This window comes from Lactuca virosa, chromosome 4 (assembly GCF_052849685.1).
Source record: "Lactuca virosa cultivar CGN04683 chromosome 4, Lactuca_virosa_CGN04683_v6, whole genome shotgun sequence".
NCBI classification, from domain to species: Eukaryota; Viridiplantae; Streptophyta; class Magnoliopsida; order Asterales; family Asteraceae; genus Lactuca; species Lactuca virosa.
This window is the reverse complement of record NC_136429.1, coordinates 355,958,681-355,975,207: the sequence shown is the minus strand read 5'-3', so window position 1 is coordinate 355,975,207 and position 16,527 is coordinate 355,958,681.

Genomic DNA, 16,527 nt, shown 5'->3' with positions numbered 1-16,527 from the left:
TACTTTGTCTTGTAGTGGGAGTAGGGTGTCCTTTAGTGGGCCTGGGGCGCCTTTATGTCCATGTTTTTTCCATTTTGACTTTTAGTTGCATTTGACCTTAGGATAAACTTTAGGGTTTTAAGTCATAGACTGAGGTTTGACTTTCATTTAATGTTTAGGTGGATTGTGAGACCAACCTTTACATTTCCTGCGAGCTGTGATGATATATGATTATGTGTGAGGTGGGTCTTTTCATTATACTCTGTAGGAAACGTGGTGTCAGTGTATGCTTGTTGTCTTTGTGACTCTTGCTTATATGTTTGTATATTTGTTGGGCGGGGCCTATTATTCAGGACAAGGTCCAATATTCAGGACGGTGCCCATTATTCAGGACGGGGTCCAATACTTAGGGTGTGACCCATCATTCAGGTGGAAGCCTATTATTCTATTATGTATGTCATATTTTGGGAAACTCACTATGGTTTGTGCTTACAATTTTCAGTTTAAATGTATCTTGTTGTTTTGGTAGCAAGGGAAAGAGCACGTCCTAATTGCATCACTCCGTTGGAGATTCTATTGGGTTTTTATTCAAAATTATTTTCAAAAACATAATATTTAGCAACGGAAGACTTGATGATTTGAATAACATAAAACAAGTTTATAACCCAACAATGATCTTCTTTCAAGTTGTAGAAAGATTTAAACAAGCACCAAAGAAGAGATAAAGAAATCACAACCTGTGTAGTTCTTTGGGTCCTCTTGGGAGGCTTGGAAGTTGATGAAGAATAATGAACTTTAGAGACACCAACAATGACTCAACTTGATGTAGAATGCTAGTTCTTTTGTATAAAACTCTTAAGCTTGAAGTTCATAACCTAAGTATGAACTTCAAGAGAGTATTAAGAAGCAAGTATTCTTCAAAAAGCATGAACAAAAGTGAGAGAACATGCATTCTAAATGCATGTCACATTTTTTCAAGCTTAGGAGGAAAGAAATGAAAGCCTTCTCTTAAAGCAAGTTTCTTTACCCACAAGTCCTTCACATTTTAAGAAAATCATGTCCCCTAAAGTCTAAGTGTTCCCCCATGCTTTAAGACATGTCTTTCTTTTATATAAAATAATTAAAAGCCTATAACTAGCCTACCTAGTTGGAGATTTTATAAAAGAAATTCAAAGTTTTATAAATTTTATAAACTTCCTTATAAAATATAAAACTTAACTTTTAGGATAAAGACAAAAAGCCTTTCTAGTCCAAAAAGATGTACATGAGTTAATAAGTCATACTATACGATATATATTATGTTACCTGCTAATGAAAATTATTATTTCCAAGATAATTTCCACTTAGTCATAATATTTTATTGAATATTTATTAAAATCAATTTGTAATAAATAATCAATTGTATCAAGTCGTTAGTGTGACCTATTAGTATCATATGTCTATATCATTTTAATATGACTCTTGAGCATACGAGATCTTTCAGATTCCGCATTATCGATATTTATGATGTCTACTATGATATTTGATTTAAACTTTAAACTCATCTTTTGATTATCCTATGGTTTGGAATGATACTTAAATTGGTTTTGTTATATTTAGAAATGAAAATTTTACTCTATATTTTGGGACGTTATAAGCAATCCAATCACACAGTGTTGTGTTATCCGAACCAATCCTAAAGCTCTCTGCTCCATGTTGTGTAATCGATATTCTGTTGATATAAACAGAACTTGTCACCACATATTCAAAGTTTTATCATTATACTATTATCTATTTACTAGCTCATTGGTACTCTCGATCATTATTTTCAATCGAACGGATAACCATTTCCATGATGAACTAGCACACATCTATATGCTCACTAGCTCACACTTAGTTTCTTGGGTTCCTCGTGACTTTTCCCGACTCAAGCATGGATCATGTGTTTTCGATAGTAGGAGCTCTAATACTATCTTCCATACCTATCCATGCCCGTTTTGAGACCTATCCCGAAGTGGCTAAGTCATTTCTCGTCGATAATTCTAGCACACATGTCTACATTGTAATGAGCTAACACTTCTCCTAGCTCACTAGGAATCCCACCCCACCCTGATATCATCCATGGAAGAAACCTCTACTAATCTCAACTAACTATCTTACGAATACAATTACATGCAACGAAAATTAACCTTCTTTCGACTGAAATATCTTGCACTACAACAGTTACACTCAAAAGAGAGTTGTGCAATATAACCAAATCAAGCATTTTAAAACTATTTAATTTTAGTGGCATGCAATCTAATGCATTCACTTAATATCAATATATGTTTCACATAGCACAAAGCAAACAACATTCAAGAAGTCAATCTAACAGGCAATTCTAGCATAAATTCCTAATAGCATGTAACATGCATCCAACACAACATGTAAAACATCAGGCTATCTAGCATACATACACCTTATGTCCTAGAAAGCAATAAACCACGGTAAACATTTAAACTTTTCCTTTGGCTTCGGCTGGCTGTACACATTGCGTCCTCGATCCCTGTTTCCAAAATTTTTCCTTTTCTTTTTCAAAACTTCTAAAGAAAACATTTCGAGCCGCAAACTTGAGTTCAAACACACCAAGATGTGTTCGATTCCCTCAAGCTGTGTTCTAAAACCAACTTGTAACGTCCCAAAAATTACAATAAATTTAAACTTTTAAAAATTATATTTAACTAATTATATAATGGCATCATCAAAACTCAATTCACAACTTAACTTAAAACCGTTAACTTCAATGGATAATAACCATGAAAATATATTATGTTTAATTCCAAAACCAATAGTCTAAGCATTGGAAATCAAAAGTCAAACAATGTCAACATCCATAATAATCTTCAAGCCACGCCCATGTGTAGTCACACTTCGCCTTTCCCGGATACATTGCTTGAAGATCCTGAAACAATTGTTTATAGGAAAGGGTAAGCACGAAGCTTAGTGAATTTGAACACAACATTACACATTATTAATATATACTTCACACCTACATGCCATTAATCTATAATATAAGCATACGATTCGAATAAACAAACAGTAAAAGACACTTACCAGCTAAAGTGTAGCATAACGGGAACTTACTAGCTCAGGTTACGTATAGAATGACACTTATAGCTCACCTTAACACATTTAGACTAAGAACTTACAATACAAGTACAATCCACACCCAACATGCAAATAGCATACACATACTAGACACTACAGAACTTAATACTATTCTCATACAATCTAAAATCACACACGACTAATGTAAAGAACATACATATCAACGTAATGTAGTGAGAAACTCACCTCAAACCGAATGTGGATCGCAAAAAGCAGTACCAAAGCTCTAATAATATCAAGGCACTTCCTTCCCCTATAGAAGTATTATAGAGCATAAGCAACCCTAAGTCTGTAACGCCCGCAGATTCGGGCTAGTCAATTTAGAGACAATAAGCGTCAAAATGACTTTTTTGTAGAAGATTATTTAGAATAAATAATGTTAACTAAGTTATAGTATATGTCAAAAGGGTTCCGTACGTATAAAGAAAGCTGAAATCCGAGTTATAACGAAGAAGTTATGACCCGTCGAAGTTTCGCAACAAAACCGACACGATGATGTGTGACGTAAAAAGTGAGTTTGTGATAAAATAATTTTTAGCCTTAGCAATCTAAATGAAATTCGTATTATACGTTAAACCGAGAGAGCGCATAAAAGAAAGTCCAAATCTGACTTCGTATGATGAAGTTATGATTTTTCTAAGATTTAGCATAATAGTGCACATCCCGGAATTCGAATTTTAGATCGATTGATTTTTAGCCGACACAATCTAAACGAGAATTGAAGATCTCGTTAATAGGAGCTCAACGATATAAATACAGATGAAAACGGACGTCGGATGATAAAGTTATGAATTTTTAACGGACTTTACATGTCTAAGCCTGTTAAAATATAACTTTAAAAATAAAGTCAAAATTAGCCGACAGAGTCTAAACAAAAGTTGTGGATTACGTCGCCACCTACGCGTGGATAAAAAGAACGTCAAAAACGAAGCTCGTATGTGAAAGTTATGGGATTTAGAAGTTGTGTATATGCTGATGCGAAGAGGGTGACGTGGCCGAATTCTGACCGTCGCTTGCTCCCCACGGTCTTCGCTTCGGCTGATGACAGATGCCCCCTCGTACGTGCAGCGTAGCCTCATATGCATAGCATACTGAGTACGCACAGCGTACCCCGATGTGACATCCCCATTTTCACGGCCAGAAAAGACCGATTTTGTTTATGCTTTATGAAAATCAGAGTACCTCTTTTAATAAAAATGTTGCGGAATTTGTTCCCAGTAAAACATGATAAATACGTTATCAAGGCATTTCCGTTGAAAAGTATTTTTATTCATTTTAAAACATTTGGGATGTCATCGTTAATACAGAAACATAAGCATAAACAGAACTTACATACATTATTACTAGTGATGTATATCTTCTTAATCTCTCAGTGTAATGTGACTTCATATCAACACCTGTGATATAAATAAACTGAGTGGGTCAGGTTGGGAAACCTGGTGAGTACATAGGGTTTTCAACCCACAATAATATAATTATTATGTTTAATCATCAAACAGTTAACCCAATTACCCATCCCCATTATCTTCTTTACTCTTAAGGATCTACCCTAAGAATCAGCTATTTCTCATTCATTCATTCCTAAGGATTATCCTAAGGAATAGGTACGAAGTCCATCGTTGTCAATGACACAGCTGTCAAGCACAGCTGCTAGTTCTATCACTTACGCGCAACTGCCAGAATTGTGACATTCTATATGAGGCGTAGCTGCCAGTATTGTCCTTCGAGCACAGCTGCTAGGGTTATCTCGTTTATTGACAGTATCGATTTCGAGAGTCCACTCGCAATACATGTCAATGGGTTTTTAGAGTAGACCGGTGAACACATCGTTCACAACACCTACAGGTTGCGAGACTGCTAGTGTTCCACTGGACTGTCTAGAATAGTCTGTGGTTGTCATCCATACTCTGCTAGATGACGGGGCCATCATTTGGGAACAAGACTTCTCACATCGTCCACCTCTCACCCTTACCTCATGGTCTATATCACCTCTCGACTCATCATCCAACTCATATTTAATCTACCCATGTTTTACCCAACATATTATGTAGATATAAATACATATACAGTTTAAATCATATAAAACTTGTATAAAATCGTTCATCCAGCATAGATAGCAAGTATACAAATAATATGCACACATAGCACGTAATTTATATAAAATACTTCATATATATGTGTAAGATGAAAGGGACCATGCACTCACTTGAAAATGTGGTGATTCCGAACTCAGACAACGCTTCGCTTCTTAAAAATAATTTTCTTCGACGAAACCTAGTATTATTACCACTAGAGTTTAGTCTATTATTCGCCGAGACTAATTAATAGTGTAGCTATTATTACTATTATATAAGCGTTAAACAATACTTATATAACCCATAATAATAGTCCAAGTACTTATTATAAGTTCCTAATAACGTTACTATAATTAAATAAAAGCTATATTAAAAATAGCGTAGGTGTAGCTCACTTACAGCGGGTTTTATAGAAAACCGGGCTTTGCTTGGAGCAGTGTTCCCGAGCAGAAAAGCTCTTCTTCTCGGAGCCGTTGAGCACTCAAGGGCTTCCGCCTCGTGCTAGGGAGGTTCCCTAGGCTTTTCGGGGGGTTTCAGGGCTAGAGAGAGGTTCTAGAGAGAAAGTAAAGAGAAGAAAGAATGGGAAAAGTGTGAAGGAAATGAGGGTGGGAGAGGTTCTATTTATAGGGTGAAATATGGTTGAACTTGGTGCCACATGTCACCATCTGGTGGCAAGACTTGGGGAGAAAGCAATGGCCAAGATTGTGCCACGTCACCCATTTTCGCACAGCACACTTCCGACTTCTAAAATCCGTAACTTTCACATACAAGCTCCGTTTTTGACGTTATTTATATACACGCGTAGGTAAAAATAAGATCTACAACTTTCATTTTGACTCCATCGGCTAGTTCTCGATTGATCTTAAATTTAACAGTACGAGGAGATTATACTGTTAAATGTCCGCGTAAAATTCATAACTTCTACATACGGACTCTGTTTTCGTCTGTCTTCTTACCGTTGAGTTCCTAGTAATGAGGTCTTCAACTCTAATTTAGGTCGCGTAGGCCAAAAACCGCTGAAACTAAAATTCGAGTTTCGGGTCGTGCACTGCTATGCCAAATCTTAGAAAATTCATAACTTCCTCATACGAAGTCAGATTTTGGCGTTCTTTTTATGGACGCTCTCAGTTTAACATATTCTATGACTTTTGTTTAGAATACTAGGCTAAAAAGTCCTCTATCATAAATTCACTATTTACGTCTCCCGGTGTCGTGCCGGTTTTGCCGAAAAACTTCGACGAGCCATAACTTCTTCGTTATAACTCGGATTTCGGCGTTCTTTATATGTATGGAACCCTCGATACGTATTCTACAACTTGGTTAAGATTATTTATTCTAAATAATCTTTTGTCTAAAATTCGTTTTCGACCCCTATTATCTCTATATTTACTAGCCCGGATCTACGGGCGTTACACCCGAGGAGTACGCTCGGCGTAGTCCGAAGCCAGCTACTATAAATAGATGCGAGGTTTATCCCATTTCTTCACACCACAACCTTTCTTTCTCTCTCAAACATCTCTCTAAACCCCTCCCAATCCCTAGTACTCCCCAAGTGCTAAAAGGCGAGTTTCAGAGCGCCATAAGGCTCCGATAAGAAGAGTTTTCGGCTCGGAAGTTCTGCTCCCGCATAGCCTGGTTCCTAGCCAATCCTCCTAGTAAGTGAGTTATCTTTACCCTACTTTAAGTATAGCTTATGTTTAAGTTCAATATCGTTATTATGAACTTATAAAAAATATATGTAAGTATTATAAAATATACAAAGTGTTATTATAATACATTATAACTACTTGTGGTACAGGGAATCTGGTTTGAAGGGCCGCATAGGGTTGTTGGATTTCAGAACAACTATAATGCCAAAATGGTCATGCCCTCCTGTGTTTCATGACTGGCCCCTGTCTGTACATAATAGTTGAAAAGTATTGTTTAAAACTAATAAAACACTATCGCTCATAAATATTCTCAATAAATATTAGACTAAAATCGAGCGGTAATGATACTAGGTTTCGCCGAACGAAAATAGAATTGTTAGAAGCGAAGCGTTGCGCGAGTTGGGAATCATCACTTTAACAAGTGAGTGCATAGTCCCTTTCATGAACATGATTTTAATACAAGTATTGATTAAAGTATTAAATATATGTTTGTGTGTGAAATATTTGTTATTACCTAAAATACGTGTTAAGGGCATACCTAATAATATATGATGATTTAGGATATAGAACAAACCTAAATAAATTGAGATGGATATCTAAAACGCCCGGTTCCTGGTATGTATTTAATTCATAATTATTTATTTTTGTATATAAACTCGACGAGTTGGAAGCCCCAAACTCGTCGAGCAGAGATGGATTGGGACGCGGGTTAAGAAGTCTACTCGACAAGTTGAGGAGCCTCAACTCGACGGGTAGGCTGGCAGAATGATACCCTAATTTTCAGGGTTTTGCACCCTATTTAAACACCTTAACCCTCATAAGCTGGCCTCATTTCCAGCCTCCATTGTCCCAAACTCTAGCCTCGAAACCCTAATTCACTTTTGAGGGTTTTAAGCCAACTTTTGTGCATTCTTTGTGATTTTGAAGAAGAAGGTACTTGAAGAAGGAGCAAGGATGTGTAGGAGGAGAGTAGATCCAAAAGTTAGGCTTCATTTCATGTTCATCTGAGGTATAAAGCTCCTACCTTGTCTATAACATGCTTAGATCTAGTTTTAGGATGCTTTCTTCATGTTTTGGTCCAAGTATGTTGGTTTTTGGGATTTGGACGTCCCATGTGGGCAAACCCTATAGATCTAGGGTCTTGAGGGGACTTCATGGCATAAAGGTGCCAACTTTATGGCCATGGAAGTCCCATGCAACTTTTAGACCATCTTGTTGGTCCTTTGAGCCAAGTAGGTCATGCATGCAAGTAAAGATAGGAACTTTACGTGACCAAATCGTCCCTAGAGTTCATATATATGGCCTCATGATCTATCTTGAAGTTTTGATGACTTTTGGAGTTGGATCTAAGCCATTTTGAGTTAGGGTTAAAGCTCATTTCTTCTAGGATGGGTTTTAATGGGTAAAGTTGGAAACTTTACCCTCCTAGGTTTGTTTCCGACTCAGATCTGGAATATGGGACTTAGATTCGAAGAATGATGGCTTAATACATTAAGAAAGCTTAACAGACTGAAGAACTCGACGAGTTCATAGAGGAACTCGACGAGTTGGGTCGAAGTGTCCCGATTCTGTTAAAAGGAAAAACTCGACGAGTTCAAGGATGGATTCGACGGGTTGATTTGAGAAGTCCCGATTATGTTGATAGGGAGGAACTCGACGAGTTCATGAAAGAACTCGACGAGCTGGATCGCGATTTCAGGGTTTTATGATTTATGGAACTCAACGAGTTGAGTCAACTCGGAATGTTGAATTTGACCAGAATGTTGACTTTGACTTTGACCAAAGTTGACCCTTAAGGGGTCATGAGTATGAAAGGGTAATTAAGGAAATCTTTTATGTATAGGAGTTAGAGTTGGGTTGATTGTCGGAGCCGAGGATTTCCAGCTACTTTCCGATATTCGAGGTGAGTTACCTTCCCGATATAAGTGGGTCGAAGGCACCAATGTCGGCCCACTAGTAGTTGTTTACAGTAGAGATGATTGTCTTTGTGATAATTGTCTGGTATGCCACTATCTGTTGAGATTTATGTGCTCGTATGCTATATTATTACGTGGTAGTGGTAGGGATGAAATAGTCTCCGCAGCCGGTCAAAAGGACCGAAGGGGTAGGCCAACACCCGGATATGCTAGGCAGTATGTGACTTATGTGTTTATGTACTAGGATGATATGTGGTAGTGATAGGGGTGAAATAGTCCTCATTACCGGTTAAAAGAGACCGAAGGGGTAGACCAGCACCCAGATATGCTAGGCAGTTACCGGTTGAAAGAGACCAAAGGGGTACGCCAGCACCCTGATATGTTAGGCGGTTACCAGTTGAAAGAGACCGAAGGGGTAGGCCAGCATCCGGATATGCTAGGCAGTATGTTATTGTATGGTATATGGTATGATGGGGGAACTCACTAATTTTTGTGCTTACGGTTTTCAGTTTTGGTTTCAGGTACTTCTTCTTCGAAAGGAAAGGAGTCGGCATGATTGCAGCGCCTCACACCATGATTTCCGCACATGAGATATTTGAGAGTTATACTCTGATGCTGTTTTATCATGACATGTTTTGACTATTGATACATTGGTTTTGATATGAGTTGATACTATGGATGTTTTCAGACAATTGGTTTTATAATTATTAAATTAAAAAACAAAATTTTTGGTCTTAAATTTTGGGATGTTTCAATATCGGGTAGTATCTCCTTATTAGTGTGGGTGAGATATACACGGAGGGTAGAACTTTAAGATTTGTCATTGATCCGAGAGCATAGATTAGACATAGTCATTTGTCCTTAGTTCGAGAGTATGGGGAGGACATAGTTATTTGTCATTAATCCGGAGCATGGATTAAACATAGTCAATTGTCCCAAGTCCGAGAGTATGGAATGGGCATAGTTATTATCCGAGAGCATGGATTATACATAGTCAATTGTCCCTAGTCTAAGAGTATGGAATGGGCATAATTATTGATTCGAGAGCATGGATTAGACATACCCTATTCGGGAGTATGGATTAGGTAAATATGTTAATTTTAGATCTGAGAGTATAGATCGTGTCTTCGTAAGGATCGACTGGGTAGGGTAAAATTGCTTATATGAGGTGAAATTGTATATATTGTGAGTTCTAAAACATATATATATATATATATATATATATATATATATATATATATATATATATATATATATGATATAACATTGTGGGATTGAAATCCCAATGTACTCACCAGGTTTCCCAACCTGACCCACTCAGTTTATTTGTATCATAGGTATCGATACGAGGACACATTACACTGAGAGATTAAAGGAGATGTAAATCATTAGTGTAAATGAATGTAAGGTCTAGTTATGCTTATGTTTCTGTATTGACAATGACATCCCAAAATTTTAATAAAAACAAAATACATTTATTCGGAAATGCTTTGAAAATATATTGCTCATTTTTTGGGAACAAATTTTGCAATATTATTCTTTAAAATGAATACTCTTGATTTTAAATAAGCATAAATAAAGTTTTTAAAATGACCGCGAATTTGGGGATGTCGCATAGCCCTTAATTCAACTTCTTAGTCCAAAGATTCATTTACAACATTTAGCACAAAAATTGCAATATGTTTAAGACCTATTTTGTTCCTGTTAAGCCTATTCAATCCATATTATTATCTCATATTCAGAAAGTTCCGCTCAATACCTTTCTAAGTAATACACTAAGTCTAATTATTATTCTACAATTTAATATGAATTTTACAAAACAATGTATCATAGCAGCTAAAATGACACTTTCACCCTAGTTAGAGCCATCAATATATCTAGAAAAAAAATAATGACACTTTTCACCCTAGTTAGAGCCATCAGTAGGTCTAGAAAAAAATAATGGAGTTACTAGACTCAAATTCTAGACTTTGGGCACTAACATTGTCCAAGTCCGACCTTCCATGAAGATATTATGATTTATGCAAAATATGACAAAAACAGGAAATTCTCACATGAGATCAAGGCTTTGCTTTTTGGGTTAATTTAACATCTTAACCCATTAAGTCATTAGGAAAATGACTCTAAAGCTGGAAAATGATGACTTAATAGTGGCCATAATGCGTTAAGCCAAAAAGTCATTAGGAGGTGTAAAGTACAACCCAAAGTACAATGTCTAAACGGGAAAAATAAAGTGCAATGCCTTAATGATAAAATCCTCAAATTAGGGTTTAAACTTTCAAAAAAAGCTCCAAGACTTCAAGGCATGCAACTGTTGGATAAGGTGTCTAAGTCCGTAACTATATTTGGTATGAACTTGACCCGACCCGGCATGGTCCATTTGGGTTGCACTTCACCTAACAATTTGTATGGATATACCTTTGAGAATAAGATGTTTATGATCTATTAATATATTATAAGTTATAATATATTAATATGAAATCATATTATTTAATTAGTGTTGATCAAGAATTGATTTTGGAATTAATTTATTGATCAAAAGAGGCTAATTAAATATGGACTCTTACATATATATGGATTGAGCTAAGATTTATTTAGGATGGGCTAAGAGTATATGGAAGTCCATGGATAGTCCATGGAGCTTTTAACCCACGGATCCTAGGTAAATGAAGAGTCATGGGTATTAGGGTTTAACCCTAATCCTCCATACTATATAAAGAGGTCCTTGGTTCTAGAATTGGAACTAGTGTGTGTGAGAAACAAGAGTGGGCCGATTTTAGTGAGCATCATATTCTCTCATGTATTTCCAAATTGTTTTGGGTGATTTGTGACACCACTTGAGGCATCCACACTATTGGTGCTAGGCTCAAAAACTCCAAGCAATCAACTACAAAAGAAAGGTATGTTATTATACTTAAAGTTTTGTATTACAAGTACCCCATAACATGCTAGTTAGGTTGTAAACCTTGGAAAACAAATTTGCATGTATTTTAGAGAAAACATAGATCCAAGGTTTCTAGGGTTGCATGTACACCATAGGAGTGTTAGAATGCTCAAAACCCAACAGTGGTATCAGAGCCTAGGATTGTTTTCTTGATACTTGATGCAAATAGTTGAAAAAACTCATGTTTTATGCATTCTGCTAAATGGACTCACTGAGTCCATGGGGGGACTCGACGAGTCCATGCCTATCTTTAACCAACTCGCCGAGTCAGTTCATGCACTCGACGAGTTGGCTTGTCAGAGTGTAGTTTTTTGAGTTTTGCTGCTGGAAATGGACTAGAAACATTACCCTAAACTGTTTTGGTGTTTTAAAACTTGTTTTAGATGAGGTAATGGTTATGCTAATCCATTTACAATGGATAATATCAAAATTCCATGTTTTATATGTATTAATATGATCCTTGAAATTTTGATATGAGTGTTCATGTTCTTATGAGTTATTGTTAGATCATAGGAATTATTTGATGAATTGTTTAATGATTAATTCTTGATCAATTATGTGTTTTAATGGAATCCATAATTTGTCCTCAAGTTTAGGATAACAAAAAGTCACTCTTTTAAAGTCCATTTAAAAACACATAGGTTACATAAAATGAAAAGTCTCTCATTTTAATAAACCATTAAGTCATAAGTTATAAAGTTGAAAAGTCTTGAATAGTTTCAAAACTTGCCCTCAAGTTTGGAATTTGTAAAGTCTCACACATTAATACTTTAATTACAAATTGAACCTTAGAATTTTAAAAGTTTAAAATTCAACCCTTATACTTCTATAATATTAAAAGTTTAATTATTATATATATGTATAAGAATAAGTCACTCTTACCGTTAGTGGGCCTCATTCACAAAGCCGATCTATAAGGGGGTATAAGGTTACTGCCTATAAAATTGCGGTTTAATGGGTGTCCACTCTCACCCACCGCTTCCTTGACTGGTGGAGGGTCGTTAGCCGAACGGGTAGGATAGGATCTTAATCCTCATTAAAAGTATAATGAAATTATAAAGTAACTAAACCTTTATTAATTCCCAATCTTAGTTAGTTTAAGAAATTGTGAAATAGGTGCTAACCCATGAAATTACACTTTTTACCTTATCAAGTCGTTAGTGGAGCGTGTGTGGTTAACCGGCACACTAACAAGGACTAGTAAGAGTGGCAAAGGGTGACTTAAGTTTTATCATAGATCGGTGGAGCGCGTGTGGTTAACCGGCACATCGATTGGGTGATAAAATTAAGGGTACCAAGTCAATTTGCATGGTTATTCACACCTTGTTTGTGATCCTCGGCATCCCAGTCACAAACTTGAGAGGGCACAATCGAGATTTAAACATGCCATTGAAAGTTCAATGAATCTCAAAAGATCTAGGAGTTTCAAATCCAATTAAAACTTAATAATTTATTTTGTTTATAATGGTGGAAATTGGTAAATCGTCATTTACCTACCTTCAAATATTTTATAGCTTGGATTACGGCATCCCTCTTCCAAGTTATGAAATAGTTTGTAGGGTCCTAACCTTAATATTTCATTTGGGTGACTTATTAAGGACTCTTTATCTAATTAAAACTTCTCTTTCTTTTCTTTCAGATGTCTTCCAACACTGCTGCTGGCTCAAACCCTACAGGCTCCTTTTCCCTCATGAACTTGTGTGGGAAAGTCACTTTTGATGGTTTTAATTTCAATGAATGGATTAGGAACATCAGAATGATTACCTGCTATGAGGAGAAGGAATATGTCCTTGACAAGGAACTTAAGGTTATCAATGAGACCACTGCTACTCCTGAGGAGATTGCGGATTTTGCTGCACATGAGAGGGATGCTACTAAAGTGTCATGCATTATGTTGGCTACTATGATTTCCGAACTCTAGAAATCCTATGAAGATTTCTACCCCTATGAGATGCACCAGGATCTGATGGAAAGGTACCATCAGAGTGCGCGTCAAGAGAGGTATGAAATCATCTCCTCCATGATAACAGCCAGGATGAAGGATGGTGAACTCATCACCGGTCACTTGCAGAAAATGCAAAGGTTCGTGGACCGGTTGCTAAAGCTTAATGTGGACTTCCCTGAGGACATGGCGATTGATATCATTCTCCATTCCTTACCTCCAAGTTATGATCAGTTTCGTATGACTTATCATATGAACAAGGAGGAAGTCACACTTAGCAAACTACAAGGACTTTTAAGGACCGCTAAAAGTGGCCTTAAAGGTAATCGACTGTTACTTCTACTCCTACTCCTACAACAGCCCATGTTCTGGCAATTAGGTAGGGAAAGGGGAAGAAGAGGAATACCTCTTCGAAGGGTACCAAGGGAAAGTATCTTGATGGCTCCTCTTCAAGTGGGATCAATAAAAGGTCCCATTCCTCCTTCTTCAAACCCAAAGGAAGCACAATGATTCTACTGCCATGAAAAGGGGCACTGGAAGCGAAGCTGCCCTAAGTACTTGCAGGAAGTAAAGGATGGGAAAGTTAAACCCACCCATGCAGGTATTTATACCATATTGTCTAATAACTCATTGCATACTAACTCTTGGGTGTTTGATACTGGTTGTGGTATTCACATTTGTACTGATTTGCAGGGCCTAAGAAGTAGTGAAGAAGTGGAGCACGGGAAGATAAACTTAATCATGGGCAATAGGAAAGCATCACCTGTGACCAAGATTGGAGTTTATTCTTTATTGCTTAATAATGGGTTAACTTTAGATTTGAATAAATGTTGTTACTCGTCAGAAATGGCGAGAAATATTATTTCCCTTCATAGTTTGTACAAGCAAGGATTCACATTTTCATTTGATAATAAAATTGGTGCTATTGATGCTTTTTATAATGATGTGTTTTATTTTAAAGCATTACCTTGTGATGGCGTATATGAAACTTTGTCGATTGTAGGCAACTTAGGAAATAATGTATTTCATATTGATTCTTTGATTACCTTGGATAAAGCATCATTGTGGCATTGTCGTCTTGGACATGTCAACAAGAAGCGCATAGGCCAACTCCAAAAGGCTGGAGTTTTGGAATCATTTAACCTAAAACCAGATGATAGTTGCGAGTCTTGTTTGCTTGGAAAAATGACAAATTCACCCTTCACTGGTACTTGTGAGAGGGGTGAAGGTTTGTTGGACCTCGTACACACAGATGTGTGTGGACCCTTCAAAACCGCCACAAGGGATGCTAATCGCTACTATGTGACTTTTACTGATGATTACAATAGATATGGATATATCTACTTAATCAAGCATAAGTCAAGATGCTCTGATCCGATCGGGGAGGAGAGTATTTTAGTATTGAGTTCCTTGACTATTTTAAGGAATGTGGGATTATCTCACAATTGACACCTCCTAGTACACCACAGCTGAATGGTGTGGCTGAGAGGTGTACTCGAACCTTGTTGGACATGGTTCGTTCCATGATGAGTCGAGCTTCGTTACCAATCTCATTCTGGGGGTATGCCTTAGAGACTGCCGCCCATATCCTTAATCTAGTCCCTACCAAAAAGGTTGCCAAAACACCTCACGAGATGTGGACTGGGAAAGTTCCCAATTTAGACCACATCAAGATTTGGGGTTGCGAGGCTTTCGTGAGGTGCGAGTCTCACGACAAGCTCGAACCTCGAAGTGAGAGGTGTATTTTCATCAGCTACCCACATAAATCCTTTGGTTACCTCTTCTACAGACCCAGTAAGAATGTGGTCTTTGTGGCAAGGAGAGGAGTCTTTCGTGAGAGAGAATTTATAAGCCAAGGAGATAGTGGGAGACAAATTAACCTTGAAGAACTTCAAGAGTCAAGCGGTGAAGGAACCTCAGACACTAGCGACCAACCTGAGGAGGAAACTCCTGTTGAGCCGATAGATGAGTCCGTACCTCCGAGGCGTTCCACTAGAGTTAAGAACACACCTGACTTTTATTATGGTTATCACATCAATACTGAAGGTGATACATTTATCAGTGACAGTACACTGATAGATTTGGATAAACCTAATAATTACAGGGAAGCCATGGCAGGCCTCGAGTCTGCTAAATGGAAGGAGGCTATGGACAGTGAGATTCAGTCCATGTATGACAATCAAGTTTGAAACTTGGTTGACAATGTACCAGGTCGCAAGACAGTTGGGTGCAAATGGATCTTCAAGAAGAAGATCGACATGGATGAGAAGGTGCACACTTAAAAAGCGCGATTGGTGGCGAAGGGCTTTACTCAAACTCCGGGAGTTGACTATGATGAGACCTTCTCACCAATTGCAAAGATCAAGTCTATTAGAGTTTTGCTAGCCATAGCTGCATTTCATGATTATGAAATATGGCAAATGGATGTCAAAACCGCTTTCCTTAATGGAAAGTTGGCTGAGGATGTTTACATGAATCAGACAGAGGGTTTTGTCGATGCAAAGTACCCTAATAGAGTGTGTAAGCTTGAGAAATTCATTTATGGATTGAAACAAGCATCTCACAGATGGAATCTTTGCTTCGATGAGAAAGTCAAAGAGTTTGGTTTTTCGAGAAGCGAGGATGAGTCCTGTGTATATGTTAGGGCTAGTGGGAGTATAGTTAGTTTTGTTGTACTGTATGTGGATGACATACTACTCATAGGAAATGACATCCCAACTTTGCAGGAGGTTAAGTCCTGGCTTGGGAAGTGTTTCGCTGTGAAGGACCTTGGAGAAGTTGCCTATATCCTAGGGATAAGGATACTAAGAGACAGGAGTAAAAGACTAATTGGACTTAGTCAGAGTACCTACTTGGATAAAGTGTTGAAGAAGTTCAACATGGAGAATTCCAAGAA